The 12,675-nt window shown below is 36.8% G+C and overlaps 1 non-coding gene across 1 annotated transcript; it reads left to right on the forward strand.

Annotated features, from left to right (window-relative positions):
* Positions 1 to 9,411: 9,411 nt before the first annotated feature.
* TRNAE-CUC (transfer RNA glutamic acid (anticodon CUC)) lies at positions 9,412 to 9,483 on the forward strand. The gene has a single exon. It is a non-coding gene; the product is annotated as a tRNA-Glu (tRNA).
* The last annotated feature ends 3,192 nt before the right edge of the window (positions 9,484 to 12,675 follow it).

Below are 12,675 nucleotides of genomic sequence, written 5' to 3' on the forward strand. Positions count from 1 at the left end.
GTCTAAACACTACTTTTTTTTTTTATCGTTTACATGTAACCAAATTGTTGCCCTAAATCATCTTTTCATGTTTTTTCCATATTTTCAAAGAATTAAAGCTTAATTCCAAATTTTTTTACGTCTTTTTTCTGTATTGCGCATTGATACGCGTGTACTATCCATTGTATGCCAATACGTGGCTGTCTCGCACGGTTTTCTTCACTTTTTTGCTTGCTCCCCAAATTGTTTTGAGCAGTGTATAAAATAATAGCAAGATATACATAAACCTGAATATTGTGTGAAGATGATTTTTTTTTTTTTTGGAAAGATGGTGATTTTTTTTAAGAAAGCGAAATTAATCTCTGCTTCTACCTGAAATCGAACCCGGGACCCTCGTTTGCCGGCCGTTTATCGGCCATCACTAAGCAACAGAGGAAATTTCTCAGCGCATATATTTTTATCTCCTCTGCAGCTTAGTAGTGAGAGCACTCAGCCGGCAAACGGGGGTCCCGGGTTCGGTCGAAGCAGAGATGAATTTTGCTTTCCTAAAAAAAAAAAAAAAACATGTTTCCAAAAGAAAAAAATAATAATAAGCATCTTCACACAACATTCAGTTTTCTGTATATCTTGCATAAGCAAATGGACTGTGACATCACGTGTCGTACATAAAATAATTGGAAGACAAAGCACGATGTTGTAATGCAACAGCATATTTCTTCAATCTCTGAATATACAAAAACAGTACCTAAAAACGCAGAGTATCAGTATTTTGTATTAGATTGACGACAATTAAATTAGAGCAATAAAGTATGAACACAAAAAGACCTCCCAAATCCGGGCACTTCAGCCAATTTTTTTTTTCTTTCAACCTGGGATTTTTAATGTTTTTCCTTAGCCAAATTCTGTTTCGGCCTTTTATAATGCATCGACCATATAATATCTTTTTGTACCACCTAATGTTAGTGTCCACTGCTTCTGGGAAACAAGGCTTTGAGCAGGGCAAAAACGCTGACGTGGTCTATCTTGGTTTCCAAAAGGCCGATCGGGTTCAACATGGTAAACTCTTGAAGTATTTGCATGAGATTGTGGGCAACTTATTGAACTGTGTAGAATCGTGGTTACAAGAAATGGCACAGCGGGTTACGGAAAACGGTGAATTTTCTGATTGGACAGGCGTCACAAGCGGAGTCCCTCAAGGAAGTGTCCTTAGACCCATACTCTTCTCAATTTTTATCGATAAACTCGATTAGGGAATTGATGGGATTGTTAGCAAATTTGCGGATGACGTTGAATTAGGGCCCTTTCACACGGAGCGGATGCGGACGCGGATGCGGATGCGGGTCCGGAAGAAGTTTTAACAATTGGAATATACTGCGCCTTTCAGACGAGCCGAAAAATCTACGCACCTAGGAAATGTTCATGCGGGTCCGGACGTCGTCCGCATGTGTCAAAATCTAAGTGCGGGCTCCGCATCCGTACATAGAAGTTTTGACAATAGGTTTATTCGGAGCTATTCAGACGATGCGGATGCGGAGCGAATTCGTCCGCATCTTTGGCTACTTTTTGAAGGTGATTTTTCACGGAATTTTTTTAATTATTTGCCATAAATACCCTTAAAAACACCATATGATGGTCCCTGCTCATTAATATAATGTACCTACATACGTCTATCCCTCCGTTTCCTTCTGAGATGGAGATATAGCAACTTCAACTGCCTTTTGTCCATATTTCACAATTTTATATAATAAAACCTGCCATCAACGGCCACTGACGGGACCAAAACTATAAGCCGTTCTGTTCATTACGAATATTTAATTGACTACATACTTTAATAACTTTTAAATTTAATATAAAAATTTTAATTTTTTTCTTTTTAAATTTTTAAAATTATTTAAAAATATAAATATCTGAAATATTATTTTAAATATTTGTTATTTTTTTAAATTTTTAATCTGTTAAAAAAAATACTTTTATTAAACAACGTTATCCCCGTACGGTGTTCACTCAGGGCCGGATTAAGTCGTTTGAAGACCCTACCACTTGAATATTTTTGGTGGTTCCCCCGATACCTACAAGTATATTTTACTCGATATTCAGTCTATAAACTGAAAAAATGAAATTTTATATTTCAGAAGTGAGACTAATCTAAGGATGGGATTTCATTCTAAAAGGTGTATGAAAGTTATTTTATAAAACTTGAAAAATGTAACCAATAAACACATCTGTTACATTCGAGAGAACTTAACTGATCCGCCTATTGGTTGCATTTTTCCAGTTTTATAAACGAACTTTTATAGTGTAATCCCGGCCCAAGACAGAATTGTGATGTGAATATTTCTAAGCACAGGCATTTTGAAAGTCTCTACCCCTCCCCTTTTTTACTACTTGCAAATTCTTTGATATCTCCTGAATTTTTTTTTCTTTTTTTTGGAACATCGAATGTTTTGGATGTTTTTGGAATTTTTCTTCCATATTTTTCCGAAAAGACGGATTTTTTTTTTTTCAAAATCTTTTGAAAATATTTGAAGACATTTTCTCCCATCGACTACTTGTGAGGATCGGAATGAAGACATCTTTATTCCCATATTCGATGTGGCTCTAGATTAAACCACCAAAGAATGCCTCTAGGCTGCCTATGGCCGCTGAATCAGGGGTGAAGGAGGAAAATAATTACAAAAATTGCGAAAAAACAGTTCATATGCACGAATTTCGAACTAAAGATGCGGGTGATTCGTCCGCATCTTCAGCGCTCGTTTGAAAGGGTATGCGGACCCGCGTCCGCATCCGCATCCACATCCGCTCCGTGTGAAAGGGGCCTTAATGGTTGTAGTTGGGAATCAAAGCGATGGAGAGCTGGTCCAGGCTAACTAAAATGGGATTGCAGCATGGGCAAATGAATGGAGCATGACCTTCAGCGTTGACAAGCACAACCAACGTTTCACTTAGGCTGTGCATATATTGGGACAAAGAGGCACGCGGTACAGGAATTGCGACTATAGTCCGTTTCAGGTTAACTTTGCAGTGCAGAGAAAGGTAGAGAGTGTATTCCTTCGCCGCAAAATATAGTTCCCATATATCGGAGGCTTACGATGATCATTTATGCAGAATATTTCAATTTTTTGAATGATTGAAAATGAATACTGAAAAAATAGTGTTCTGAATCGATCTTTATTCGTTTAAGAATTTTAAAATATAAAAAAAAAATGATCACCATTATGCGTAAAAAAAAGATTTTTCTCAGTGAGATTGGCGAGAATCAGCTATACCTTACCGCGACTGCGCATCGATACATTGGTTGAAAGGCTTTCGTTGTCATAGCAACGTGTGATGCGGTTCCCTCGTAGCTTCCCTTTCACTGCAAAGTTAACCTGAAACGAACTATAGGAAGAAAAAGTCGCATGGGGCGGAGGAAAAGATATCTGCAGATAGTAAAGGAGAAGGAAGATAGAGAAAATCACCGGAGGGTTTCTGAGGCATACTTCCAATTAGAAAAGTTATCCAAAAAACGGGTAGAACTCGGAAAAGCTTTTTCCATTAGTTTTTGCTGTTCTTCCCAACTTTTCTCCTTTTGGCACCAGGAGAGACAGTGCTACAACTTTGTAATTTTTTTTGAGCACAGGTTGTCCGTATAAAAAATTTTCTTTTTTATTTTGATAACTGCGCACAAAGTCTGCTACAAAGTCAACGATTACCCCAATCTTTTCTTAGAGCTCGTGTGCTCCCGGCAAATGAGAGGACGTGGGTTCGATTCTCCGCAATTGCAGTTGAATTTTCTCTCTTTCCTAAATTCATCTTCGCATCAGTCAGCTGTTAAAAACCTCCATATGTATAGTGGAGAGTGACATCATCCTCGGATAATAGATGGACGGTCGGACCTAAAATGGTACGTAACTATGCATAATAACCGGATTTATCAAATTTCTGTAACATATAGTGTTTTTGTTTTAGTTAGAAAAATTATTGTGGTTTCTCCTTTTTTTGGAAGAAAAGTGGTGCCATCTGTTGCTGAAATTGGAGGAAATGACGCCATCAATGATACGCGCGCAGGCGTCCTCCTTTCTCAGTTATCGAATCTGGTAACCCTACTCTCCGCTATCCACACGAAAGTTTTCAAATGCTGACTTTTCTGATGATAAGTCGCCACCTGGTGGCAGTGTCAGCGATTGTGAGCTTTGGCCTGAATTAGGTCCGACCGTCCATGCACAGTCCAGTGGCGTAGTCAGGTTTTGGTCAGTGGGGGAGAGCAAAATTCGGAAAGGCGCCATTTTTTGTTCCTGCTTAGGCGCAAACTTAAAACTAAGCATTAGTAGGAAGAAATTTTCAATTAGAAAAAATCAAATCTAATTTATCTTCTGTTTTCAGTTGATGTTATTTTTCAAATTAAATAATTACTTTTCAATTGATTAATTTATTTTAATTTTTTAATTAATTAAAAAAAATTAAATTGTATTTAATGTTTTGTGTACTTTTACAAATGCAAACACCAAACACAACTGGGAAATCGCCCTAAAAGGTGGTTGAGGAAAAAATTTAGATTAAGGTGTTTGGTGCACGTAAATTTTCCAAAAAACTCATTTCCCAATTTTTAAATATTATAAAATTTTCTGCGTCTAACTGTGTTCAAGTTTATGTTCTACCTGTACTAAAAATATTTTTAAAGTATTTTAATATAAACTGCTGACAGGCATTATGTATACACATGCTAATGTTTTTCACTAAAATGCGTTTTTTCTCAAAAAAAAGTTTTTTGTTAGATAGGGAACATTTTTTCTAACACCACTCATTGAAATGTCTTGAAACTTTGTGTTCTTTCAACACCATGGTGTTATATACTTTAACACGAGGATTTTTTATTAAAATTATTTTTAAAAAATTTTATGGCACAAAATATGGGTAAATTTTGGTGATTTTTGAAAAAGTTGCATGTTGTCGGAGTTAAAATTCAATAAAAAAAAATTACCAAAAATTAAAATATCCTAAAAGAGCTCGTGTTAAAGTATATAACACCATAGTATTGAGAGACACGCAGTTTCAAGACATTTGAATTAGTGGTATTCGAAAAAATGTTCCTCATCTAACAAAAAACTTAGTTCTGAGAAAAACGCATTTTAGTGAAAAACATTAGCATGTGTGATGCCTGCCAGCAGTTTATATTTTTAGTAGAACAAAAACTCTTGAACACAGTTGGACGCAGAAAATTTAATAGTATTTAAAAATTGAAGAAATGTGCTTTTTTTGGGAAATTTGAAACTCCCTTAAAATATGAAAAATGACGGGAGGGTGAAATAAAAAGATAAAAAAAATATATATGTGTGTGTATATATATATATATATATATATATATATTTTTTTTTTTACATATATTTTTTTTTCTCTCTCTATCTAAAATTAATCCAAGATATGAAATTACAGAAAAATCTTCATGCTGCCATTTAATCGCTTTCATCATGTTAAACTATTATCGTGAGCACATATCACATGTCCACTACTGCTACTCAATCGTATATGTACTTCCAAGACATGTCGATTATAGAATTTCGAACATATTGGTGCATGCCGGGAATTTTTTTCTTATATTATGCGTGACTATAACGTATCTATGATGTCATAGTTATGCTTGGTTTGTGTTCGAGAAATTTTGTCATCTGTTTTCCATATTAGGAGTAAAACTGGCAGATGCCTGAAGTTTCGTGTTATGCAAATATCACTGTGAAAGCCTGCCTGCTCTCTGCGGGGAAACTTGCCAAACGAAAGGTCGGTTATCATTCGTACCTCGGAATCGGACGCGGTAGCCCGGTCGATAAGATGCTCGCCTAAAGTATCAGAGGTGTCGCGAGTTCGATTCCCGGTTCTTCCTTGTCAGGAAACTTTCCTGACACAAGGGTACAACAAAAAACGGTGACTTGACCGCAGCAAAAAATTGTTACCGCAGGGAGTTCCCCATCGAGGGGTTAGCGCACTAACCTCTCGATGAGTATAAAAAACAAGCCTGCCGTTCGGAATCGGCAATAAATTGTAGGTCCCGGTCTTAAGTAGCCCTCGGGTGCAGAAAATAATCGTGGTGCGACAAAAATTATCGAAATTGGAAAAACTAAAAAAACACTCACTCCAGTCAACCACCACTCTGCCACTAGTAGGGTTCAAACTGGGATCATCGCGAAATGAGTCGATCATGATGCCCACACGATCGTCAATATTATCTTGAAAAATCATTCCTTTCAATAATTATGCAATTATTCACTTATTAATTGTACACAGTGGCTCTCACACACTTCAATATTGCAGACGGACAAACAGAGGGTGCCACGAGTCCAAAAAAGTTTGGGAACTCTGCTTCAAATTGTCGTATGTGTCCATAATGTATTTAAGTATGTCTGAGGCGGGTTTGAAATGCCACTGTGTGCTTATCTTCCGAATCGAAACCTTGCTTCCTTTGGAGAAATTATTGGAAGGGAGGACTTCTGCTCGAAGTTGAAAAACTTTAGCAGGCATTGTGCACAGCATATTGTAGGAATTGATTAAGAAACTTTAGTTTTTGTGCCCCCCCCCTTTTTTTCTTTTTTTTCCCGAATTTCTATTCCCTGCCCTTTTCTAGAAATTTCAGCACTTCGTCTTTTCTGAATTTCTTTGTCATGCCTTTGAAAAAATTTCTACACTTTCTGATCTTTTTTGAATTTTTCTGTCCTGCGTTTTTAGAAATTTCTGCACTCTCCCTGCTCTTTTCTGAATTTCTAGGCCTCTCCCCCGTTTTCTGAATGCCTCCCTTCCCGCCCTTTCCCTGAATCTCTGCACCCTTTTGTTCAGTGGCGTATTTAAGGTCCCTTTCACACGGAGCGGATGCGGACGCGGGTCCGCATACCCTTTCACACGATCGCCCGCATCTTTAGTTTGAAATTCTTGCATAAAAACTATTTTTTCGCAATTTTTGTAATTATTTTTCTCTTTAATCCCTAATTCAGTGCCCATAGGCAGCCTAGAACTATTCTTTGGTGGTTTAGTCTAGAGCCACATAGAATATATGGGTATAAACATGCCTTCATTCTGATCGTCACAAGTAGTCGATGGGGGAAAATATCTTAAAATATTTTCAAAAGATTTTGAAAAAAAAATCTGTCTTTTCGGAAAAATATCAAAGGAAAATTCCAAAAACATCCAACGTTCGAAAAATTCAATCCAAAAACACCCAAAACATGGATGTTCCAAAAAAAAAAATCAGGAGATATCAAAGACTTTGCAAGTAGAAAAAAAAAGAAAAGGGGAGGGGCGGAGACTTTCAAAATGTCTGTGCTTAGAAATATTCACATCACAATTCTGTCTTAGGCCGGGATTACACTATAAAAGTTTTGTAAAAGCTCTTTGATAAAACGTGGAAAATTCAACCAATAAAATCACCGGTTGCATTTGCTTGAATGCAACCGATGCGCCTATTGGTTGAACTTTTCAACTTTTATGAATGATCTTTTATAAAACTTCATAGTGTAATCCCAGTCTTAAGCCCGGATTACACTATAAAAATTTTATAATAATTCTTTTAAAAATGCAACCATTAAGCTGATCGGTTGCGTTTGCTCGAATACAACCGATAAATTTACTAGTTGCTTTTTCCAAGTTTTATAAAATAACTTTCCCATAATCCTTTTAAAGTGAAGTGCCATCCTTAGATTAGTCACTTCTGAAATATAAAATTTCATTTTTCTTTTCAGTTTATAGACTGAATATCGAGTAAAATATACTTGTAGGGGTATCGGGAGAACCACCAAAAATATTCAAATGCTTAGGGCCTTCAAACGTCTTAATCCGGCCCTGAGTGAACACCTTACGTGGATAACGTTGTTTATATAATAAAAGTTTTTTTTTTTAACGTTTAAAAGAATCAAAAGATTAAAAATTTAAAAAAATAATAAATATTTCAAACAATTTTAAAAATATTTATATTTTTTAAATAATTTCAAATATGTAAAAAGAAAAAAATTAAATTTTTTTAAATTAAATTTAAAAGTTATTAAAGTATGTAGTCAATTAAATATTCGTAATGAATAGAACGGCTTATAATTTTGGTCCCGTCAGTGGCCGTTGTTGACAAGTTTTATTGTATAAAATTGTAAAGTATGGACAAAAGGCAGTTAAAGTTGCTATATATCCTTCAATACTTCAGAAGGAAACGGAGGGATAGACGTATGTGGTAGGCTGACCATATTTCCTCCAGAGAAATACGGAACATTGGGATTCCAAATACGGGAAAATACGGGACATCGCCAATTATCGCCAAAAACGACGCCAAAACCACACAAAGTTGCCAAATATTGTTGAAATTACGGATACATCACAATGGCGGGAAATGATGCATTACTGCAAATTGCAGTGGATTAAAATGTATTCCACGAAAAAAAAAACATTCACCAAGGCAAATGTGAGAGATTAGTATTCTCATATATAGATGTAATTATCATAAAATAATTTATGAGTTGAAAAATAATGTCAATCTTTGACTTCAATAAAGAATAAAAATTCAACTAGGCTTCGTGTAAAATACGGGAAAAACCGGGACACTTTTGTCGAAAAGTCGGGACGGCCAAAAAAACAAAATACCGGGACTGTCCCGGGAAATACGGGACGTATGGTCACCCTCGTATGTGGGTACATCATATTTTTTTTATGAACAGGGACCTTCATATGATGTTTTTAAGGGTATTTATGACAAATATAATTAAAAAAATTCCGTGCAAAATCAAAAATCATCTTTAAAAAGTAGACAAAGTTCGGACGAATTCGCTCCGCATCCGCATTGTGTGAATAGCTCCGAATAACCCAATTGTCAAAACTTGTATGTGCGGATGCGGAGCCCGCACTTAGGTTTTCACACATGCGGACGACGTCCGGACCCAAAGCTGCATTAAGAGCATCTTTCAAGCGGCTTTGTCCGGACCAGAATGAACATTTCCTAGGTGCGGGCGAATTTCGGCTCGTCTGAAAGGCTCAGTATATTCCAAATGTTGAAACTTCTTCCGGACGCGCGTCCGCATCCACATTCCCTCCGTGTGAAAGGTAGGGCCGTCTTAAGGACATCATGGGCCCCCGGGCAGAGTGATATTTCTGAGTCCCTACCTGGTGAATTCTTGAAAATTTCAACCAAGTTTAATTTTTGTGAGGCCCCTTTTCTCTTGAGGCCCCCGGGCCGAGCCCGGGTGGGCCCATGCCTTAAGACGGCACTGGTGAAAGGGCCCTAAGGGAGGGCTCAGCGGGCCAAAGCGGGGAGTTCAGAGGGGCGGCAAATTTGAAGAATGAATAGCCCAAAAAATTAGTAGAATGTTAGGGCAGCAAAATTTATATGACCCTAAATAAATCCGCCTCTGCCGAGATAGCGAGGGACCAGGTCAATGACAGAGCGCGTATATGCATTTGAATTGTCCAAAAAATGGCGTAGTGCATATGTCCCACATGGTCTAGTGGTTAGGATACCTGGCTCTCACCCAGGAGGCCCGGGTTCGATTCCCGGTGTGGGAAGCTTCTTTTTTTTTTTTTTTTTTTGGACTAAGGAGCTCTTGGGTTTTTTCCCCTCGTTATTTGTTAAGGAAGTGTTGGCAAACCGCACGACGGAAAAATCCATATTAGTAACCGTCGTGAGCCCTCGGAGAAGTGCTAAGTGCAAATTGAAAAACACTAGATAATCTTTTAAGAATGGACTCAACATTTCTCGGGCACTCTTTGTTTTTCCTGAAATAATATACGTATGTATCTTCAGTTACTTTTGAATTTTCCACGTAATACATGGGCAATTCCAAATCCTGTCCAGGTGTCTCAAATGCAAAAGGGACTTCATGAAGATGAGATTCAGTTAAAATTTTCGAGAGTAAACTGTTTAGGAAGGTTTTTGACGCATGGCAGTTTTTGACGGTTTAAACACCTTTGTCAAAAACCTCAAATATTGCTTTTCAATTATTAAAATTCCCATTGGAAGTATACATGTTAATTGCGTGTAACGTTTAAAGTACTATGTTAAACGAAGAATAAATACTTAATAAAATGTAATTGTGAAATAATTTTCTACTCCCTACAGAGTTATTTACTCTTTCTTTATTTTACAGAATTATAATTACAGAATTATTTTACCCTGTCTGATACCTTTGCACATCCAGTTGACTCCAGCCACTTTTCGGATCCCATCGTTCCGCCTTGTTTAAGGACACCTTCTCAGACGTTTAACACCGCGGGGGTACCAGTTGCCATAATGGTTGCGAAAAATTCTCCATTTATTTTAATTTCTTTCTCATCCCAATCCAGTTTTCAAAATGTTTCTTCTAAAACAGCGGTAAATAGCTTTGGTGAAATAGTATGTGACCCAGTTGTGGACTCCTTTTCCAAGTTTAATCTTTGCTTTTCCTTTATCCAAACGAATGGTTGCAGATCCTTTGTCAACGATTTTTTTAACGATATTGATGTAAATCTTTTCTACCACAGTTGCATCTAGAGCTTTAACAACAGCAGATGTGAAGACAGTCAAACGCTTTCTCAAATCAAATCAGATCCATACATAAAGGTATTTCGTATTCCTTGTGTTTCTGTATGAGTTCCCTTATTATTTGTATGTGCGTCATTGTACTAAATCCACTTCGAAAACCTGCTTGTTCTTTTGGTTGAGTGGCGCCTAATGTGGATTCAAGCCTATAAAGTCAGCACTTTGGTGAAGATCTTATAAATTAATGAGATAGAAGACTGATCGCTGTGTTCATGTATGTGTTCAAATACTCATTCCAAAATTTGAGATTAAATACTTTCTCTCTCAATGCAGATTACTAATTTTTAATTAAATTTATTACTTTCTCGTTGATTGTTTTTTTGCGTATAAATATGTCGTTTGAAAAAACGATTATTTGCGTTTTCACATTTTTTAACTTGAGCATGTAGATCCAAGTGGAACAACGTATGAGATACATACAAGAAATCCCTAAGGAGGGGTGTAACAAAGAGTGGACAAGTTTTTTCACAAGTAGCCTGGCCATATTTGCTCGAGAAAATGCGGGAAATCAGGCTTCGAAATATGGGAAAATACGGGACAAAGCTAATTATTGCCAAAAGTAAGCAAAGTTGCCAACACATGCTAAAATCACAGAAAAGTCGTCAACCGCGGGAAAGAAGGCCCACTTCAAATTGCAGTGATTTAAAATTAAAAAAAAAGACAAATATGTGATATTCACAACTTTTCAGAAAAACAAGTTATTCTTATTTGTAGTCGTAATTATAGCAATACTATTTCTGAGTTGGAAAGATAATTTTAATCGTTGATTTGCAGAATAAAATAAAGAATAAAAAGTCACGTTGGCTTCTTTGAACATAAGTGAAAACCGGGACATTTTGTCAATAAAGCCGGGATAGCAAAAAAACAGAAAAAACAAGGACAGTCGAGGAAAATAAAGGACGTATGGTCACATCAAGTCTCTATACTGTATTTTATATATATTTTTTTTTACGTATTTCTATTACTACATATTTGTTCCGATAGATGGCAGCAGATTTTTTGAAATGTGTGTTTGAGAAAGTGAGGGAAATTCCAAATTTTGCATAATCCTTGAACCACAAGTTTACCATCACACTGTGATGGTAAACTTGTGATGATCACGGCGAATCTTCTGATAACACAGTATATTATTCAAAGAAATATAATGAAGCTGTTTACAACCATCTTGAATATTCGTTTATCAAATTGGCTAGAAATAAATCGTACTCTTGCTGAGGAACAGGCTGGCTTCCGTCGGGATTTTAGTTGCATTGACCAAATTTTTGTGCTTGACTTCCTCGTGCAAAAGAAATTGTCTCATAAGGGTAGCCGTTTTTATTGAGTCTTCGTGGATTTCAAATCTGCTTTCGATTCCGTTAATCACGAAATTCTTTGGCAAGTGATAGCCAATACTGGACTCAGTGCTCGTTTTATCGGTATTCTCCAAGACATCTATTCAAAAGCCTCCATTCAAATAATATCAACTTTTGGGCTGACTGACAATATATCAGTGAATCAGGGTGTACTGCAGGGAGAGATTTTGAGCCCCACTCTTTTTTCACTTTACATCTTGGATCTCGTAAGAAGACTCAACTTGTCTCCCATTCCAGGTTTCCAAATTGGCAGAGACAAATTTCTCCATTCACTCATGTACGCGGATGATATGGCCATCTTTGCTGATTCAATTATTAATCTTCAGCGAAAAATTTCAATTTTGGAGCAATTTTGTATCGATTTCAAATTATCTGTCAACGTACAGAAAACTAAAGTAATGGTTTTTAGAAACGGTGGTGGGCTTAAGAACGAAGAAAAATTGTATTATAAAGGTAGCCATTTGGAAATTGTGGGAAATTACACCTACTTAGGAGTACCTTTCTCGTCAACGGGCTCATTTCACTTGGCTAAAACTCATTTTCTGGCGAAAGCTAAATCCGCGATCAAAGCCAGTTGGCCTGTACTCGTTCGTGCGAAACTTTCATCACTAACCACAGCTTTTAAACTTTTTCATTCCCTTGTAATCTCAACACTTTTTTACGGGGCAGCTGTTTGGTCTACGAAGTACCAAAATGACTTGGAAGTGATTTTTACTCTCTTTGCCAGGAAGCTTCTAACATTGCCAAGACCAATTCCTGGATACATGATAAGAGCGGAGCTTGGTCAGCCTTCTTTGTCAATACAGTTGAAGAAATCCGTTCTGTCGA

This window comes from Pholcus phalangioides, unplaced genomic scaffold (assembly GCF_987345545.1).
Source record: "Pholcus phalangioides strain wild (caught in Gottingen) unplaced genomic scaffold, Ppha-v1.0 ptg000007l_1, whole genome shotgun sequence".
NCBI lineage: Eukaryota > Metazoa > Arthropoda > Arachnida > Araneae > Pholcidae > Pholcus > Pholcus phalangioides.